The sequence below is a fragment of the Sander lucioperca genome, chromosome 17 (genome assembly GCF_008315115.2).
Source record: "Sander lucioperca isolate FBNREF2018 chromosome 17, SLUC_FBN_1.2, whole genome shotgun sequence".
Taxonomy (NCBI): Eukaryota; Metazoa; Chordata; class Actinopteri; order Perciformes; family Percidae; genus Sander; species Sander lucioperca.
In genome coordinates this window covers 23,650,692-23,671,425 of record NC_050189.1, presented here as the reverse complement: position 1 = coordinate 23,671,425, position 20,734 = coordinate 23,650,692, and the positions used below count along the sequence as shown (strand labels likewise).

General features: G+C 41.6%; 1 protein-coding gene across 45 annotated transcripts in view; it reads right to left on the bottom strand.

Moving 5' to 3' along the window:
* Positions 1-20,734, bottom strand: part of LOC116039915 (receptor-type tyrosine-protein phosphatase delta) — a 362,263-nt gene that overhangs the window by 119,311 nt on the left and 222,218 nt on the right. The window contains exon 1 of one of the 45 annotated variants that reach the window (XM_031285066.2): positions 13,260-13,722. The exons of the other annotated variants lie outside the window; for them this stretch is intronic. The gene's annotated coding sequence lies outside the window, so the exon portion shown is untranslated. Of the gene's footprint in view, positions 1-13,259; positions 13,723-20,734 lie in introns of those variants that run through there. 45 annotated transcript variants of the gene reach the window in all.

Here is a 20,734-nt window from a genome sequence, read left to right as displayed (position 1 = left end):
TCACTGACCCACTCAACTCCACCGTCTTAGGGTCTCTCTTGGGTCACGGCCTCAGTGTCACATGCCAGTGGACAAGAGACGGATATTGATTACCAATAAACTCATTAAGAACTAAGGGAAGGACTTTCCCCACAGACACAACAATTTGTTTCTGTCTAAACAAGAGCTTAGCAGTCAGATTGCTTTCACAGATTCAGTTTACTCTTTTGCCCTTTTGAAATCATTGTTTTACAAATGAGCTATGGCTCCAAACCATATCAAGGATTGTGAGATCTGCTATCCCTAACTACATTTAAAGAAGTTAGACAATGCAATGTGCATAATGTAATAGCTTAACAGTGAGGGTAATGAAGTGACTATAATTTTGATAACACTGACATTCTGGCAGTGGTTTCTTGCCTTGGGAGACTGGCCATTATTTTACAGAATAAGCAATTGACAATGTCATATATCTGCTCCTCTCGTGTTGTGCATCTGCTATCCCTGATGTTCGCTGGCAGCTGACCATATCTGTTTCCATTCTATCTGCAAATCATGTTTAATACAATGTGAAGCTTTCAAGGTTGGCAATTCTGGCTCATTAGAATTAACATGCATACTGCCTGTGTTTATATTAACATATAGAGCCTATAAATGTATGAAGGTTGTTTAATTTTTTTTAATTTGCCCTCCTTATAAAGTTTCCAAAATCACGCTAACCTTCACCAAGGCAATTCTGTTTCAGGACAGTTTCTTTTCATTCATTCATCTTTTAAAAGGAAGTTCACATTGCATCTGTGACCTGAGACGGCCATTTTGTGTCCGGAATCCAGTTGGCTGTACTGGGGATGCAGGGAATTAAACTTTCCCAGCATATCAATGATAAACTGTCAAGTCATCGCCCCTTTGCACCCGCTATGACGCTTCTGCTCTTCAGGCCCTAGAAAGTATGTGCCTGAAGATCAAGATACCAACTAGGGACATAGACGACTGCTGTTATCGCAGCTCTGCCATTAATAAGATGGCCTGGTGGCTTGTGTCCTGAGGTTTGCAGGTCTGTGTTATCATGCTTCAGGGACAATCTAAAATGAAACGCTGCTGAAAATATGGCGCCACTGTGACGGGGTAAAAATGGGAGAAAATGTGATGAGCCATGGTGTCAGTGTGGTTAATCGAAAATAATGGCCAGCAATTTATAGTTGCCATCCTGACCAGCACTGGATGTACTGATGCAGGAGATCAAATTTTAACGTGTACATTCCATCACTTCATACAGGCTACTGATGTTTAGGGCCCCGGCCACACAGCACATGAATCTATGGATGGAGGTTATCATAGAACTGTAATAAACTGTGAAACACTTTGAAAGACTTTTCAAGATTTGTGCATGTGTGTGCGCCAGCTCATGTTATAGATCTTTGTTCAACATTAGGGCAATTTGACAGTCATCTGGTTTCCACCTGCGGTCATTGTCATAAATAAACGGGAACAGGAGAGGGAGAAGGTACGCTCGTGGGAAATGCAAATGAAGGATACCTGCTGTGTTGTTGATACCACAGGGAACTGTGAGACCGATCAGTATTTTTCTGAAGAGTCCATCTAATCTCCCTTCCTCCCTTGTTCCTCTAACTGTGCTCCCCTGGTGTTAAACGCTTAAAATGGATCCTGGGAAAAAACAAGTCCAGATGCTGAACGTTCCCATGCTGCTTAGTTATGCAGCATTGGTTTATGCTGCCATATAAGCTACTACGGTCCTAAAATAATGAGAATAACTACAGCATTTCTCAGCGTTTAGTGAAAACCAGATAAAACCGACTGTATTACTTCTCGATAAATAGTTTTTCTTGTTTTATAAAAAAACAAAAAAAAAACGTAGTCTGTTTGTATTGCCAATACTTTTTACAGGTTTAGTACATGCAAATATATCTACTTTGGTTGCAAAGCTTATGCAATGTTTAGCAAACTGTGACATGGCAAGTGAGCATCACTGATACTCCTTTCAGACTTGACCCACGTTAAACCTGCATTGGATGTAAATCTGAATGGACCTAGCTTTGTGACCCAGGTAACAGTACTGGCTGTCTTACAAAAGGTGTTGGAAGGTTTGAAAACATTATAATCAAGTTGAATTCTTGCAGTAATTGAAATTTTACTAAATTACATGCCACTCCATAAACCAAAGACAACCAAAAATAGATCTAATTTATTGCAAAGAAAGCACCAATAATCAATGTGTTCACTGGTACGCAGGGATGGACTGGGTAATGAATGAATAATTAACGGACTGGCCTGAATTGGCCCCGACGGCACGTCTTGTTTCGTGAAAAAAAAAAAAGCTGCTTACTGGGAAGGAGAGGAGATCAATGACACTTTCTGCTGTGATCTAGGCTGTTAGCGGACTACAAGCAGCATTTAACCAAGACATTCCAGGGCCTTTTGCTTTTTGTATAAATGCCTACCTGGAAGGGACTTGAGCAGTGGCAGACAAGTGTTTGCTGTAGGGAGACAGCAAATGGCAGTAGAATGGATCTGGATTTTCATGATGGTCTCTGGGAATAGAACCAGTACTGTAGTCCATGGGAAGATGTGATCTGATTTCTTTCATTTACATAGAAGTGAGCACAGCCTGACTAATCAAGAAAAGTGGCTTGCTATGAATGTCATTCAAAAGAGCTTCTGATCAGCAGGTCTACATTGAAATACAGAAATTATACATCAGCTGTGACTCATCAAATGCTCCTCAGTATTAGGTAAACTCACTCATAAAGCTCAGACTGTATTGTCGGTTCCCTCGGCTCAGAGCACAAACACTAAATAACCTCCTATAGGGCTTAAGAGGTAGAAATCAGCTGCATACAATTTTTCTTTTAAACCGAGTAATTTTTTGCATTTGTCTCCTGATGTCAGAGCTCTTAATGAAGAAGCGTAGTTTACCGCTGACGAGTTTTGCACAGCCAGTCTAAAGATTTTATTTCACTGCTTCCACAGCTTGCCTTATTTCACTATGGCTTAATGAGAGTCGTTTGGAATAATAGGCTTCCATTGAATGGAAGGCATCTGCATCCACACAGCTCTAAATGAGTGAGCTAATTTCCAAAGATAATCACCTCTCCTGCTGTGTTTTTATGCAGAGATGCTGTAGATTTTTAGTCCCGGATTTAATGAAGTCAAAAATTACCTCCAGTCCTCCGGTAGGGCCTACGGAAGATGAACGTGTCACTAATATACGTCTTTAAATCGTAAAAGAAAGGGTGTCATTTTCACAAACAAAACAGTCGAATGAAAATGACTAATGTCCCTATCCTGGAAAATTAGAACATTTTATTATATGACATTTGCTATGGACAGAAGTTACCTGTCATTTAGAGTCCATTAGCACCAGTAAAATGTGGCCAAATGTAAAGTTTCCTGTCTGATTATTCGAAAAATGTCTAGGTGAACTAAACAACAAGACGAAATGTAAATATATTATTTAAAGTTAAATGAGAATGTCCTTCAATTCTGCTGCTGTAAAATATATTGGCAGAGAGGGCCTGCTGAGGGAAGCCATCAGACCGTATTTCCCGTATTTCTGCTTTTTCAAGGCGTTATTTTTCGTAGCCATTAGCTATGCACATAATCATCAAAACTTTCTTACTGCAAATAAGTCCTTGGCTTTATTAACTGCTTGAAATATGCCTCGATCTGTGCTACAGAGACATTTTGACTAGCCCAACTGAAACACTTAATGCTGCTGTAGAGACATAAAAAGAACTACAAACGCTCTTTACATGTTTCCAAGAGCAAACAAGTGAGATTTCTTAGGATGCCTGGATAATGAAGTCCACTGGGACATTCACAGAGATACAATTAAAGGATGAAGTGAGCTCTCTTTCTCACTGTATCTTCTGTCTCCCTCTTTCTTCCTCTCCACTCTCTCTTGTCTAGTCCCTGTGTGTGTGAGAGCGTTGTCACTGATGACACAGAAGCTGTGGCGTCATGCAGTCACTGCAGATGGCAAATATGAAAAAAAGGGGAACAGGAAGGGAGGAATCGCTTACAAACAGCGTAGGCCATTTTGACAGAGAGAAACCCTGGCATGTCAGAACAAATGGGAAAGGTCACAAACTGTGACAATGTAGTAAGGTCCCATTCACTGAACTACACTCTCCTTTATTTAACTTCCCAGTTTCACGTCAACTAAATTGTCTTATAAAAAAAAATGCCATGCCCTTTTATTTCTGTAAAGGTTGCACTCGAGGCAGCCACAAGCAAGGGAGACAGAGCTGTTTATCACATTCACTGTGCATTAATGCAGTTAGGCTAGAGAGAAGCTGTCAGTAATTTGGCAACATTTACAGTGCTTTTCCCCTCATGGCTCTATTGGAGTGACTGTTGCAAAATGTATTCAATATGAAAGAAACAGCAACAGAGGTTAATTCCCTGGTGCAGTGTTATGCGGGCTGGAAGTCCAAGCGGAGGAGCAAGACAAAAATATGGCTAGCAGCTAGCGCAGGACATCCTCACAGCTTTGTGTTTAGCTTATCACAATAGACGGTCGGGAAGGTTTCCAAGTAACGGCAGAGGGTGGGAAGACGGGGGAGAGAGCAGAAGGAAGGGGAAAGAAGAACATTGTAATGTGTTTTCATGGCTACCAAATGGACCTTTCTATAGACTGTGACACAAGGAGCCTAGTACTGTAAAGCACACACAAACACTATTCCTGGACTGTCACAGGAATAAAAATCAGCTATGGCAAAAGGAAAATCCCCTTGCAGTATAATAAAACCTGCTGTAATTGACGCCTTTTTTTCTTGTCTAGACCTGAGGCAAGCCATCAAATATAGACGACACTAAAAGCTACTAAGCCATTTCAGTCAATCTAAATCTCAGTTTCAACTACAGTCATGGAGGTATTCAGGGTTTCCCCCAGAAAAGTTGTTAAGCCCGGTAGCAAGTGTCTTTTTTTTGACGAGGGCCCGCCTGGGGCCAGTCCCAGACTGATGGCTGCATTAATGTAGAGCCCAATAGTTTCTGTGATAACAGAATCATGGGCGGCATCGCGAAATTGATAATTTAAAAAAGCTATAAGACACATTTCATAGGGCTCTACATTAAGTCAATGCTAAAAGCTAACTGGAGGTTTGAAAATATGACTATGCTAAGTTTCACACCGAGCCGCCCCACTGTAACTAGTTTAAAAAATGTCTTAAAATACATTCAAATTTTTTTCCCCCAGTGGCTTAGGCCTGGTGGGGGGCAACTTAAGCCCATAGGGCCACCAGGCTTGCAATACACTTGGGGAAACCCTGGTATCTGGAGGGATTTTTCTCCTGAGTTGCCTTCAAACCATTCCTTTTACAAGTTACTTTATAGATAGCATATAAGTCCATAGAAGAATGTGTCTTATGTTCACCAACCTTTCCCTTGTTTTTGCCTTGTCTCTATTTTCTACTCTCCAAAACCTTTCAATTATCCATATCTCAACTTCTTGTCCTGCTAATCATGTGTATATTAATGTGTGTGCCCCTGCCTTTCTCTCTCATCCCGTCATCTAATTCCACCACCTCTCTTTGCCAAATCCTACCAGCACTGTAGTCACACATGCCCAAGATGCTGTCATCACATCTTAAACCAAACCTCCTATTAGCCTTTGCTGCCTAGGGACCTGATATCAGGCTTATTTGTTGCCTTACATCATGTAACCCAAGTAGCATGTCATGTTAAACTTTCACAGATTGGAGGAAAAAAGAGAAGGCCGTACCCAAGCATTCCAATCCCCACGTACAAACTCTCCCTTTCTAACTGTCAAACACACACACAAGACATGATGGTGTCCAGTTACAGCAATGTTAAAACTCTCCTGGAATGTTTCTTTAGGGTAGATCGACAGGAGAACGCATGCAAGGACAAGGTAGGGGTAGGTGGAGGATTAAGTGTGGCAGCTTGGGTTGCGCTGCCCTACACCTGACATGGACTTTTCTAGAACAACATGAGGAATTTAGTGGAAAATCTTTGTATTAGAGGTCACAGATATTCTAGTTAACTTCACCCTGTAGGTTTTGGGGATTTCATGGATCCTTCACATTGGGCCAATGAATGGAATGGCATATTGTGGTTGTGACTGTGGTGTGAAAGTACACCACAGCCAGTTTCTCTTGCTGTAACTCCCCATGACATGATGACTTGATATGCCACTTTCTTCGTCGCATAGCCTATTTCCCGCCTGTGTAAATATCAACATTAAATTATCATGATGTGGATCTGCATTACATGTGGAGTCATATTAACTTGGTGACTTCATGGGGTTTGGTATGTGTAGTTTATTTATGCCATCTATAACTTCGAGCTATTTGTGGAATCTTGAGCCATTCTGCATGACGTTCATTTAAGAGTAACCCAAGTCTGCTAAACAGCTCTGGCTAAAACTGCCTTTCTATGTTTAACTGTTGCCATCTCATCTCCCAGTAGATTTGCATTTACCCAGGTCCAAATATAGTTAATTGCCAAATGGGGCTGTAAAAGTTAATGGATACTGATACCTTATTTGCTGATTTTGTGACTGGCACCAGACTAGTATGCTTCTCTAATCTCTGGATGCTCAACTGAATGAGTAGGACTGTTATGAAATGCATGTTTTAAAAACTACCATAGCAATCCCTGGTACCTTTAAAATGTAAACGCTGTTATTATTCTATAAATATATAGGTGGGGCAAGTGCCCCATAGTATTCTAGCCTGACTAAATATAAACAAAGCCCGTCTGCGCAGTGTTATTTGTAACGGTGTGATGCAACTCTCCGAAACCCCTCTGAAATAGTTCCTAAAATATACATGAAAAGGGAACGGAAAGATACACCCGTAGTTCTCTCGGCTGTTTGAAGACGTGAACGCAACCTTCATCTGTCATCCCTAAAATATCACAACGAGGAAAGAAATAAAGGAAGGAAGGAAGGTGGGAAAAAACACTGAATGGAAAAGACAAAGAAGACTCGCTTCGGATTGAGTTGTCAGCATTGCTAGCACCACTGAAACACATCTGTATGAGCAACATTCCTATTCTAGTATGAGAAAGAAATGACAAAATACCAAAAGGTTTCCTTTCAGGTCTTGGCAGGTTTGAAATAGGCAGGACAAGGAAACGCTGCGACTCACATTAATGTCTAATACTCGCTCATTTCTTTTCCCACACAGAGCTCTGTGTAACGCCGGCTACCATTTGCTTTGCAAAATGCATGCATGAAATTCTTGAGACCAGCCTCCCCACGAGAGTCTAAATAATAGATTACCAACACAGCATCCAGTCTGCGCTATAACTTCAGACCCAACTGTCTGGCCTCATTAGCGAGGGAAGTGTAAAAGATAGCCAGCTGCTAGCCCAGGTGACGGCGCTCAGCTCTGGCCTTTGGCAGTACTTGCCCACCCTAAAGAGAATATATGGCGTCTTGCTCTGTGCAATTCATCTTGTAATCCGCCTTAAAGCTGTTAAGCTTCCGTTGATGGCAAATGAATGGAGACCAATGGCAGAAAGCTGGAGACAGAGGGACATGAGGGTGAAAGTTTCAGTGCACAGCACAGGGAGGGAAGAAAATAACCAAAATGTGGTAGATTCATCTAAGAGGAATGATGAGGGAAAGGCGGTTGGTTTGGGCCATCTGGTCAGAACCAGAGGTGACCTAAGCCATTTTCATCCACTGATTGTCCCCCTTTCTCCCTCCTTCTGCCCCTCCCTCCATCTTTTTTCACTCTCTCCTCTGTTGCTCTATCTCTCTCGCCCCCTCTCTGTCCATGTTCGCTTCCAAATGGCAGTCATTATACCGGACATGAAAAGTCATTTTAGTTCCGCCTGGCTTCTTCAAAGCAGCTAGCTATAATTGCAGATTGAGTAGAAAGAGAATGCTGGGGTTACACAGAATTTAAACATTGACTCCTAACCTTGCAGTGATGCAGGAATGTGAATTTCAAAAAAGAAACAATACAGAAGAAATATTTACACAATGTTTATGTTAATCAGTCCTAATTCCCTGCCTTTTTCTGTACAATGTTTCTCACATTGCTTGTGAGATAGCCATACATGTTTAAACATGTGGGTTCCAGACTCTGTGAGCAGATTGGAGGCACGGGATCCCATTACAACACGTGTCACTTCAAGAATTATGGCACAAATTGGGGAAACACTTCCAAATTATGAAAAATCCATCCATTATTAAATGCATTCCTCATTCGTGAAATTGCTATGTGGCAATGTCACTGCACTTTTTAATGGAATTTTCTCCTCTTTGCCAATTCCAGTGGGAGTCTGGGAACTGCAAATGGCCCACAAATACAAATCTCAATCACAATTGTTCTTAAGCTTAATTTAAGATAAAAGTTAGGTCTTACTTAGGTACTTAGGTTTACCTTATACAAATAATTTTATGCAGAGCTGTTGCAGCAACAAACAGTATGTTTCGTCTATCCTGTAAAAAAAAGTAACATACACACACATACACACACAAACACACACACACACACACACATGTTTATGTGTGTGTGTGTATATATGTGTATAAGTTACTTTTTCACAGTTTACGAGGTAGCCACCAGCCTGAGCTGAAAACCCCTCCCTTGCACTTATCTCCTGCACCCTTCTATTTGGCACAGCAGGTAGCGTAATTGTTCTTGGAAAGAGCCTATCAACAAAAGGCTCCATTTTTGACTTCTTGTCGCAGAGACCTTTATCATAACACCCCATTTTTGCCCGGCTCCAGGCTCTAACCACGGAGAGTCTCTGAACAAAAGTGTTTCAGCTAAGTCATTGCCTTTTGATGGAGGATGGGGAGTGAGTGAGGAGGGAGGTGGATAAATGGATAAATGGAGAATATAGACTGAAACATATGTCTTCTGTAGGAGACCCTCCCCACCGTCCACTCCTTCGCCCCCCCAACCCATTAAACGCAACTCCTACTAGCTCTCTTGCGAGCAGAAACAAATTCTAAAACTGTCATACTTTAATTGAAATTCCATCACTTGTGTGGCTGCTATTGTGGAATAATTTGATAAAGCTGTGTGACATGAATGCACAGAGCCGACCGCCACTTCCATTTCTTCCTCCAGCTTTTATTTCCTCATTCCGCCGGTTATTCAAATGAACCTCAGTGGATTCCGCTCTCAGTCTTTCCAAAAAAAAATTAAGATAAGAGAAAATGAGACAATGGGAAGGGGATAAAAAGAAATAATGTTTTGGGTTGCAACACAACCAGAATGAAGTCTTACAAAAGTATCACCAAGCTACCTTTTTATGCCCCATCACTTTCATTCTTGCAATATTTGAAACCAGAGTTATTCTCTTTCACTTGCTCTTTAGTTTTCTTCTAATTAGCTTTAACTCTCTCAAAGTGCTAATAGTTTAGTTGATGGATGGTGGGTGATCCAAAATGGAGGTCTAGGGCCGAATTCCAATCCTCTGCCAGTGCCACTGACCCCGATCCAAATCCATACCAGCATACTCCCTCCCCCTCTATGTCTTCACAACTGGCTACAGGCGTTTGGCATCCATCATATCTTCTGAAACCCAATCTGCAAGCAAAGGACAGCTGCGACAGAAAAGCAGTCCTCCCTTTTTCTGACACATCGTTACTCCCCCTGTACGCAAAGCCTCTAGGCGAAGCATTCTAACTGCGTTGTACCCAACACTAAGTTGAACCATGTTAAAAAGTGACACTACGCTTTCTGTGTTAGAATACTTACAAGTACATTTCACTGAGGAAGATACATGTAGCAAAATCCGGATGAAAGGACAGGGAAGGCAGGGGACTTTGTTACTTTGTTTTGATTAGACTCATCCGAGACAGGGAGAAAGAAAGAAGAATATGAGCAAGATACAGAGCGAGAAAACAAGTGTAACACCAAGAATAAGAGTAAACAGGGAAGAACAAGCTCAGCTATAGCCCTGTGCTCCTTTCACTGCCAAATAATATTTGCACCTCAGCTTTCTGCCTTGACAGGGTGATGGACAGTAGAGGTGATTTTGCCTGGGCGTGGAAATAGGCTTCTTATTATTCCAACCCAGTGGCAACTTGAATATCAATAAAAAAAAACTGCTAGCGTTCCCCTATGTGTAAAACCAATGCCCCGTAGCGGTGGTTTTTATCAAGCAACCCACCCTTGACGCTAGTTATGCAGTACTAGAGGTTACGGGAGGAAATGCTTGCCAAGTAAATAAGTGAGTGAAGCGATTGAACAGAGGGGAAAAACACAACGGGACCGGGGCCAAAGTGAACCAAGGGTAAAGTCATGATCACTTCATTATGCTGGAGTGCAGCTCAGTGTTGTGCGAAATCAAACTGCTTTCTCATTTGTCACAATGCATCAAGCTGGCCTCTGTGAAGTGGGTTTGTAGTCGGCTGGAGGCCCCTGATGCACAGGCGCACACATCCGTTGATCAACATGAGGAAACTAAAGTGCTAGATGTACAAAATGCACCTACACATGTACATACAAACATGTAGAGTGTGCAGTACACATACCAACACTGCTACGATGCATGGGCATGCACCTTGCTACCCTTTTTTTTTTTCCTCCAACATGACCTCTACCAATCAAACTTCTCTTGCATCCAGCAACCACCTACCCTGCCAGCTAGCCAGCCGGCCTGCCTGCCAGTCAGTGGGCAGTTGTTAAGGGCTGTTGCTGGCACAAAATAAACTAGAATACACCCACTGGATTACAGAGGGCAGGCAGTGAGGGGGGTGATTGCTAACAGACCTATTGGCACTCCATCTCCTCCAGCTCCAACACCACGGCGCCTGATAATTGTGGCCTCGATGTTTACGTATCCATTTTTGCAATGTAAGTGTTGATTTCTCATTCCACACTCGTAATAGGGTCCCTGGCCTTGGAATTCCTGAAGTAGTACTCACACACACACACAGGCATAGGCACACACGTAAATACAAAGTTTTTTCTCGCTCTTTTTGTCTGCACTTGAAAATAAACCAGTGCGTCAGAGCTACTTGGCTGTGCGAAAACAATGGGACTGAGAGGAGCAGGCACACTTGTTTGTACAGTAAGAGGCCTTGGCTTTCTGCCGAAGGACTTGGATAAGGAAATGTTGAAAGCTCCCGTAGTCCTTCAAGATGCCTCTGTTACATTAAATGCACTGCTGTCAATGAGCTTATATCTATGAGCTTAACTTTTAACTCACATATGTAGCGCTTGTAAAAACACTTAGCCAGGTAAGTGTACATTCAAGAAGTAATACATGTAAAAAGGACATCTGAAAGACATTGTTGACTTCGGTCTAACGTTAACAGTCTTGAAAATATCCCTTTGTCCCCTCTAGACACTGTCAAAAATGTGGGATATGATTTCAGAATGTGCTTCAGGCATAAAAAGCTGGAGAAAAAAATAGATCGGCAGGCACACAAAAATGGCCCAACTCCCTTATAGGCACTTTCTAAACCCTTATATCATTTTTCAATTTAATGGCTTGCATGCCATGAACTGTTTGTATCCTTCACACACACACACACACACACACACACACACACTGGTGCAGGCTTGACTTATTTCTCCTTTCATTTCCTTTGCACTATATTGCCGAATTATCTTTTCATAATTTACATCAACATTTTTTCAACAAAAAGCTATGTTATTTCGGAGGAATTAAGTGAAGGAGGGGTTGAGAGAAGATGGCCGCGTCAGTGCCGCTTTTCCATGACTGAGGCACTTTGCTCCCTTCAGTGACTTTGGATAACAGCATTTTAAGCGAGCACCACCTTATCCATTTTGTCTCGTCTTTTGAGCACCACTGTCACAACAGCAAAATGAGGAAATCGAACGTGTGGTGACAGCCTTAATTGCGCTGTGTCAAAATTGGGCAAGTGCTAATTGTTTGAGCTTGGAACTGTAAAACATGCAAGACAGCGGAGATGCTGGGAAGTGCTCTGCTAGAGTGCTTATTGGCTATAAACTGGGAATTGACAGACACACACACACACACACACACACACACACACACACACACACACACACACACACTTGAACACTTCACACTCTAGCCTACTCTACCTTTAATCACTGCCTTTACATTTGACTCAGACAGCAATATATTACAATGCATATGGTCAGGCAGCCTTTTTTAGGCCTTTTGTTTTACACCACAATGCCTCCTAACGTGTAGCCTATTGCAGATTACAAATTCATACTTTTTCAACCATCTGATGGATACATGAACCAGTTATTTTGTGAGCTTTGGAAAGCACTACGCCTATTTATGTTCAAATAGTATTCTACATAGTGCCTAAAATCCCGTCTTCATGACTTGTAGCCTCTCTACTGCATTCCCCTCACTGATTGATGAGAGTCCCCTAGTGGCCCAACTGGCACACTGAGCACAGGTGGTGTGCACACAGCTCGGAAATAAAGGTTCACTTTCACCTGATTGACAGACTATGTTTCGTGACTGACTGGCTGACTCTCTGTCTGCCTCACTGATATTCTTGCTGCTTTTGGAAACGTGAGCTCTTTAAAAAGCAAAGTCAACTTTAAACCCCCGCGAAAATAAAATGTCTTCTAAAAATAAGACATAAGACGAGAGACCTCTGGAGAGTTGCAGGAATGCACTTTGAAAATTCTTCACAGTCAATCTACTCGCTGAAAAGGCTTCCACAACTCTAAAAGAGTCCACTAAATGAACTGTAGGCTATATGAACATGACAGCGAGCTTAGAATAACATGTTTAAGCTGGCGGGGTTTATTTTATTTGAAGAAAAAAAAACATTAAGCGAAACAAATCAACTGTAACCTACTCAAAACGCAATATTAAAGCACTGAAATATATGCATTACGATGTGTGGGGATGATTTATTAAACAGTCCCCTCTCTAAACCTCAAAACAAACCGCACACACCCTGACAAAATATTCCACCTGCACATTCACCGATGTGGATTATGTGCAGACACATTTTCAAAATAGGTTAATAAACGATAATGATATTTAATGCCGTTCGTGGCGTTTTACACACTGTAGCCTAATGTGGCTCGGAAAGCGCTACTGCATTCAAGGTTGCGCGCATTCATAATAATAAACTCTGCCTAAAACAATTACTGACTGAATAAAACGGCTGTATCCCTCAACACGCCAGCCAGCATCTAACCTGTATGCATTAGCAGAACAAAGCTAGTAAAAATAGGTATAACTACAGCTCATATGTTTGAACCAACTTCATGATACGCACACCTGAAATCACTGCGGCAGCAAATTCAGTTCCGACTGTCTGTCACAATCTCAAAACTCACAGGCTCGTCCAACAAGCTTACCTTATCACCATTGTGCGGTCAGTTTGAAACTCAGTCTCTCCTTTTTTTCTGTACAAAGAGAAGTCGAGAGTTTTTTTGTTTTTTTACATCCAGTAATGACAGTCTAGTCCTGGGGAAATAAAAATAACGTGGAGGAAAGAAATCCGTCCTCAGGTTCTCCTTCTTCTCTTCCCCCGTTTTGTTCGCTCTTATTTGGTTTCTTTCCTCGAGTTGTCCGTCACCAGCGCATTAACGATCTTCGGGGCGATAGGACAAAAAGAAAAACACGCACGTGGAGCGTGTATGTGATATATATTCTCTGGTTTGGGTCTGTCTATGTTGTGCTCGTTAGATCTTCATTGAGTTGAACGTGGCGAGACTGTGGTTGTTTGAAGAGTGCGATGTGGCTGGGACACACAGCCCCTCGCTCTCCCCTCTCTCTCTCTCTCTCTCTCTCTCTCTCTCTCTTTCTTTCTCTCACTCTCCGTCAGTCAGTCTGTCTCTCTCTGTGCCGAGAGCACGGACTGAAACCTCAGGCACAGGAAAACACGGGAATGAGAGGTGTGTGTGAGTGAGTGAGTGAGTGAGTGAGTGAGAGGTGTGTGTGTGTGTGTGTGTGTGTGTGTGTGTCTGTGTGCGCGTGCGTGTGTTTGTGTGTGTTTAGGAGGGCTGACGTCACTTAGCGAGGTCCCACTTTCCCAACTCTCCTGGATCAACCCCCCCCCCCCCCCAGTCCACTGCAGGAATGTGCACTTTGCTATTAAGAGGAAGATTTTGTGTGTGTGTGTGTGTGTGTGTGAGTGTTTGGGTCTGACTACATCATTATTTTTTGTTGGTAAACCATGAGAATATGAGTGCATGAGTAACACTGCATTAGTGATATGCTACAGCTACATTATCATGGAGGAGGATAGTAAACACAATACTGTATATTATGATACAACCAAAAGCAAATCATTACAAAATAATTTACAGGAAAAATGAATGGAAATGTGTAAGGAATGGCTCACAAAATTGAGACAAAAATATAAACAAAAATGGGAATGAGTATATAAAAACAATTCAGAGTGCGTTTGTGTCACCGTCATTGGTGGAAAAAGTATTCAGATCCTTAATAAATACCAAAATTTAAACATTTACAAATGAAAACAAAATAAAATTTGTATTTCTATATTATAAAACAAAGTAAAAAGTCCAATATTTCCCTCAGAAATGTAGTGGAGTATGAGTATAAAGTAGTACAATAATATTAGTACCTCAGGATTGGCATTAAGTACAGTACTTGAGTAAATGTAATTAGTTTCTTTCTACCACTGGTCCTTGCAGGTAAGAGGTGAAGCCTGGCATACATGGATGCTTTGTGGTTTGGATAATGTCTGTGCAAACTCCATAAAAATGCCATCATGTACAATATGGTCACTACAAACTCATCACTAAGAGCCACAGGCACACTACAAGGCCCTGTAGGGATATAACATTGATTTTTCTGTCAGACTGGGCTTGAATGTGTGTGCATTCATGTCATCTACCATTCTGTTTATTTGTATCAAAGGCACGGCTTCTGTATGAAGGAATGCTGCCTTCACATACTGCATTGTGTACAAGTACAGCCACGTTAAGAAGTTAGCTTTATAACCCATGTGTAATGATCACACATTTCATGTAATTATTCCAAGATTTCCACATCCACACACTCGCATTACTGAATAGACATAATGGTGCACAACAATGCATAAAGGGACAGTATTGCTCCTGATAACAGTCAAGTGCATGCCCCTCTGATGTAGGGGTTACTGAAAAATAACAGCAATGTCCCGGGGAGACAGATGACTATGACCAATTGTGTTTTGAAAAAAGTTGCTTTTGTGGCAGCAACCCAAACCTTCTGATGAACAGCCTAGCCCTGCAGACACCAACATCTAGCACCCAACAATAGTACTCAGATAGACAGACTACTGCAGTCAGCAGATCTGTTTTCTTACCTGCACTCAGACATGTCATGTATCTGATTGAGTAACTGTGATGGTGATTTATACCTGCAAATTATACCAAGCTCCATTTTCTAAGGGCAGAATTTGATACAGCCTCCGCATGTGGATGTATAGGCCAAAAAAAAGTGTGGGTTTTGTGACAATGAACAATAGAGAAACTTGATAAAATTACTGTTATTTGAACTATTGCCCTCGATTGCAGATGGCTATAAGAAACCAGTGTGGGAGTGATAGCTAGTGGTGTCTAGAGGCAGAATATACTGTAGATCACAAATGTCAGATTATCTGACTTTCACTAAATCAGTTATTTGGAAAACATTCGTATTTATCAGGAGTGTAGACTACAGGTTGGAATGCTATGTTGGTTGTGAAGAAGATATTCAAGATTGATCAACCTCTGCTCTCTTTACCAAAATGATTTCAGTCCTTTAGCTTAGGCCTGCTGACATCCACCTTCGATGCGTGACTGTAGGGGGCTTCTTTTTTTCTTCTTCTTTCTTTAAATCCCTGTATTCATGATCTTTGAATATAATTGGATGATACTAGTTATTATATTTACAACTCTGCTCTGCATCTAACCTTGTGCTTTCATATTGTTGGCACCATCTAAAGGAGTAATACAGCAGCACTTGTTGACAAATGGGGGCAAGGGTAGGATTTATCAAGAGCCTGCCATGCTGGGCCATCATGGCTGAACTTTGTCGCCCAACATGACACAGTAGTCTATAATCCAACTGTCCTTCAATATGAAGGATCCAAGACAGGAAACCTGAGTGCCAGGCTAAGATGCAGCATTACCACATCCTGCAAATTTGCCTATTAATACTCTTGGCAGTAGGAGGGCCATTTAACTCACTTGGCAAGCGTTTTCTTTGTTGTAGGACAATGGCCACACATTACTATTAAGTGAGCCAACAGTGTTTGATATACTGCCTCGGGCATGTTTACATACGTGTGTGGGGTCAGGCAAAGTGTAGCACTGATTGATGTTTACTATGTAAATACAATGCAAATATAGCTGAAGATGCTAAAGGTTATACTGTATCAATATGCATTTTCTTTGGATGAATAATGTAAGCAAATCTTTTGATGTTTGTGTTTCTCTGTGTACCTGCCTACACAGTGAATCTACAGGGACTATTCTGATTTTACAAAACTAATAAGCATTGAATATTCTTATTTCTTTTGAAATTCTGTTAAATTATCTCATTCTTGTCTCACACTCAACAATGGTAGTGGGTTCCCCTACAGGCTGCCAAAGAATCATTTGAATGCAATATTCGAATGATAAGTTTACTGTGAAATATCTTACGGAAATCTTGGCAACTGCTGGATAAATTGCCATTAAATGTTGTACAGACATTCATGGTCCCGAGAGGATGAATCCTAATAGCTTTGATGGAGCGCCACCAGCAAGTCAACATTTTTACCTATTTTTTTTTTTTTTTTTAAATATCTCAACATCAAACAAATACCTGCAGAACTAATGACCCCCATCAGCCTCAGGCTGTACTTTGTGTTTACTGCTAATTAGCAAGTGGTAGCATGCTAAACCAAGACGGTGAACATGCCAAACATTATACTTGCTAAACATCAACATGTTAGCATTGTCAGGATGAGCATCTTAGCATGCTCACATTAGCATTTAGCTCAAAGCGCTGCTGTCCCCAAGTACAGCCTCTTTTCTCACATGTATCAGCTTAAAACTGTCTGGTTCAGAAACAGACGGGCAACTCAGGTATAAAATCAATTAAGGTCATCTTTAAGTTCCAAGAAAAGAGGTTTGCTTTTAGTCTGCAAAAAAGAGAGGTTTTAAGTGATGCTTGTCAGACGAAGTTACGCTAAGGACTAGGCTCAGACTGGATTTTGTTGCTCAATAGGCTGAGGTCAGTTCCATTGTAACTCAATCCAATAACTGCCATATCAGTTTAATACTAGGGCTGTTATTTTAGAATGTTTTTTCCTCCTCCGTGGACAGCATTTCAATTCTGGATACATTGCATGTACTTCTGATCATGCAGCCTATTTATAATTCTGCATGCAAAACTGTCAATTTAATGTTAGGCAGACAGACGTGAAAATACAATATCGTTCACTGTCAATCTCCCTATAGCCTGAAGTGCAGGCCTTTTCACCCTTGACAAGTCGCTGGCGAATTACAAATGACTGTCAGTCAAGTCATTACTCCAGTTTCGGCGACCCAAAGACAACACCATGTATAAAACTGCGGAGAAGAGAGACAACTTGTCTGAATCAAAAACAAGGACTGTTGTTTTCAGCTCCTCACGCCCCAGAGTTGATGCATTTATAGTCCCCTCCTCCCCCACAACTCTGATCAAGTAAACCAGTCATCGTAAAATTAATTTCCCCATCAAGCGAGGCTCACGCTCTTCGGGATAACAATCTGTCTTAAGCGGATAAATCTAATCCAATGTGTTGAGATTGACTTGTTTATGGCCGCTGCCCAAGCAGTCAAGAGAGGGCGGTGGGTGGTGGGGGTGGGGGGGGGGGGGGGGGGCTAAAAGCGACAAATGCCAAGGTGATATTACACCCATCTCTAAGTCACAAAAAATGTAAACCGACACCCAACTGTAGTCCTTTGCCAAGACATCTAATACTTCTCTCCTTCTTAGAATCTGTCAGACATGATGGATGGCTAAGCATACAGCCATGCTTTCATGAGCATTGATAGCCATAATTACGTACATGACAGGGAAGAAGTGGTTAATATATTGGTCTGATGTCTGACAGCTATATCCAGAGTCTTACACAATCAGTGAGAACATCAAACTAATTCACCTATATTAACCTACATAACTTGGAAACAATGACAGCTGTATAGCACTTTCCCCAGGGCAAAACGCTCTTTAATGCCTCCTGAAACCAGATTAATAAATTAAACCTAGTTATGTTTCCAAATTATCCCCCTAGATAGTTTCCTGGAACTTAGATGGTTGTGTTATGGTGAAAAGTGAAAACTGTGTTAATTAATCAACAATAGGATAAAAACAGGTATGACCCTATAAAGAGTTTTTGTATCAGGCAGTACATTAAAGCCTCTGAAAACCTTCTCAATTATTAAGTATTTCTCTGTCACATTACATATTCATGACTATAAGCAGCAGTCGAAGGTAAAATGTGCGGAAAACATCTTTAAATATTATTTATTGAACGTTTCTCCAAACTCCGCTAATCAGCTTCATCAGGACTTTGTGGGTGTAGCTTGATCGACAGTGCAGGCAACCTGAGCAAACAATCCCACAACTGTCATCACGTTTTGATTCCAATGTAGCTAACTTTGATAAGCGCACAGAAATATATGACAACAACATTTTATGTAAAATTCGGCAGAAAGGGCGCCCAGATAGCTCAGTTGGTAGAGCGGGCACCCATATATAGAGGTTTAGTCCTCGACCAGCGGGCCCGGGTTCGACTACGACCTGCGGCCCTTTGCTGCATGTCATTCCCCCCCTCTCTCCCCTTTCATGTCTTCAGCTGTCCTGTCAAATAAAGGCCTAAAATGCCAAAAAATAATAATCTTAAAAAAAATTTCAGCAGAAAACGTGTGCATGTAGGACCCTGTCGCTCATGGGAAAAAGCTGATTGAGAAAATAGGTTTTGGACCTGGAGAAAGCATTGTGGTAATACATTAGCTCTTACTGGTGGTTCTGCCAACAGTGTTACGTTAGATATTAACTATATTTGGAGCAGTTTACTGCAGCCTCGTGTCACAATACCTCAAGAGCTGACTGCACGCAGTCCTAGATTCTGGCAAAGCTGACAACATGTTTAGTCTAGTGTTGAAGGAGCTGACTGCAGGCGTATGTTACATATTTTATCAAATTTGATTAGCTTTCAAGTAGCTTTTGACTAGAGTACCCAATGTGGCACCAGCTTGGCAAGTGAAGGCCACAGTAGTGAGACCACAAAAGCAGACATGACTACACAGACTGTGCTGTGTGAGGCAGCATCTACTGTATTCCTTGTGTACATCAGTGTTTGTAATCCATAATTCAGTGTGCAACAATGCATAATATATTGTATGCCACAGAGAGGGTCACACGCATATTGTCAATGAAAACACAATGGGCTGCACTCCTAAAGAGGGCAACTTGAACTCTTACATGACTCTAACAGCTCCGCCTGTCACGGGGCACGCCGTGACGAGAGGCCCGCGCTTACTCATCTGTTCTGGAACTGCTGAGTCATGAGTAGTCAATATCACCTTATTATGATGTCAAGCGAAATCAGATTTGCAATGAGGCTTGTGGATGGGACCTCGGTTTGATTTAGTTTAGTGTTGGCATGGGGTGCAATGAGCTGAAAAGCAATTAGGTCCATTAAGAGATCAACTGGGATGGCGCGAGCAGCCATGGTGTGCAGCAGCCTGCGCAGAGAGGCAAAGAGAGATAGAGGTAGCGAGGGAGAGGGGCTTAGACAGATTGAGTCAACTCCTGCCTGACAGAGTCCCTCTGTGGAACTCCGCTCAGGACACCTGTCCAGTGAAACCATGCAAATTTGTATCTGAATGTTTGTGTAGTGTGAGCGTGCATATGCAAATGTTTGTGTGTGTGTGGTCTGTGCTTGATGTGATAAGTGCCAATCGACTTGGCATTTATTCTGTGATTATGAAATGGAGATCCAGAATGAGGAGGAGTCAAGAAAGTGGTAGTGACCCCGTGGAAGTGGACAACAGACGGGCGGCAAAGAACTTTCCGCAAACTGATCCCGACCCTGTTCGCACTTCACTGCTTTACTTCACTGCTTTTTGTCAACCCGCATGAAGTCACATTTGCAGCGGTGGAGGGCACTCCCTGTTAAGGGCGAGGATATACATAAGTGGACAAATTGTAAGAAGCACTCGCAAACTTCTCAATAAGCGGGGAAACATCCGTCACCATGGATACAGATAGATGCATTAGCCCCTCTGCTTTTGAGTTATATGGTGTGCTGTTTCTATGCAAATGCAAAACATCCCAAAAAAATGAACATGTGGTCTGTGTGCTTTACTGTATGTGTACACATATAATTAGCTAGCACTGAAATGTGTAGTCGATCAATCAATTTGTTAAATGAATCAACAGTAATTTCAATTATCAACTAATTGTTTAAGTCAAAAGCTTGTTAAATGTAAAAAATGACTTCTCCTTCATGCTTTAGGCTATATTGTTGTAAATTGGATATATTTGGGTTTTGGACTGTCGGACTTCACGCGCAATTCTTACTTACCTTATTTTATATGATGTGGACATTTTTGATTGATTATCATCTGTTTTTATTAACTAGTTCTCTCCTTTTTTCTTTTCTTTTGTAATTGCTCCAACTTGCCTAAATTCACGTGGGTGTGTCTGAACAAAAATCATGCACTCTTGCTTTTTCAGTGTGTTGATTTTTTTTCCCCCATCTCCCTGCACTCCCCTTCATTGTCCTTTCATTTATTTAAACATTCCCTACTCTAAAAGCCTTTTACCTTCTCCTGCCATCATCTTTCTCTGCTGCTCATTT